The sequence below is a fragment of the Echinops telfairi genome, unplaced genomic scaffold, assembly GCF_000313985.2.
Source record: "Echinops telfairi isolate 266 unplaced genomic scaffold, ASM31398v2 ScPeMD7_7469;HRSCAF=8507_0, whole genome shotgun sequence".
Classification (NCBI taxonomy): domain Eukaryota; kingdom Metazoa; phylum Chordata; class Mammalia; order Afrosoricida; family Tenrecidae; genus Echinops; species Echinops telfairi.
This window is the reverse complement of record NW_022111372.1, coordinates 73,550,830-73,551,754: the sequence shown is the minus strand read 5'-3', so window position 1 is coordinate 73,551,754 and position 925 is coordinate 73,550,830.

The window sequence follows — 925 nt, the reverse complement described above, 5'->3', positions numbered from 1 at the left end:
CTGAGAGCAGGAAAAAACACACTGTGCACTGCCATAGAGCTGATCTTTGTAAATGCATTTGGAATTCCAATGGCATACATATACCTTCAATAGGTTTGGTTTATACTTTTGAACAAGCTAATGAAAAGCATCAATGAACTTTCATTCTGGCTGCAGTATTTCTGTGACCAGGGAGAAGCATTAAGAGAGCAAATGTTTCACCATCACATATGGCTCAGGCAGGTGCTAACTAGAAACAAAAGCATTTTGTGCTTAATTTAAGGGCAAGGGGAAATCATTGTACACTGCTCTTTGGCCAAAGCACAGCAAAGGTGTCTTAGTTATCCAAGGCTGCTATAACAGAAATACCATAAGTGGGTATTGTTAGCAAACAAATTAACTTTCTAACAGTTTAGGAAGCTAGAACTCTGAATTCAGGGTACTGGGTCTAAGAGAAAGCTTCTCTCTCTATTGGGAGAAGGTTCCTTGTATCCTTGAGTTTCTGTTCTTGGTTGATCTTCATGTGGCTAGATATCTCTCTTCCCCCATCTCTGCTTCTTTTATTTCTTGTCTACTCTTTTATATCTTTAAAGAGATTGATTTAAGATTTACCCTACAATAATTTTATCTCCTTAATATAGCAAAGACAACCGATTCCCAAATGGAATTATAGCCAAAGACAAAATATTATGAGTTTCTCTCTTTCTTTGGTCTCTCTCTCTCTCTCTCTGAAAGATAAATCTAAATGTTTCCATTTTCTATTCCACCCCCTCAGCATATGTTTATAATTCTATCATATGTTTATAATTCTATTCTATTATAATTTCTATTTTGTCAAGTCAATGTGATTTAGGGGAAAAATAAAGAGGTCAACCTATTTAACTGAGCATTACTGAACTGGAAATCGATTTTAAAAAAATCATTTTATTGGGGGCTTGTACAATTC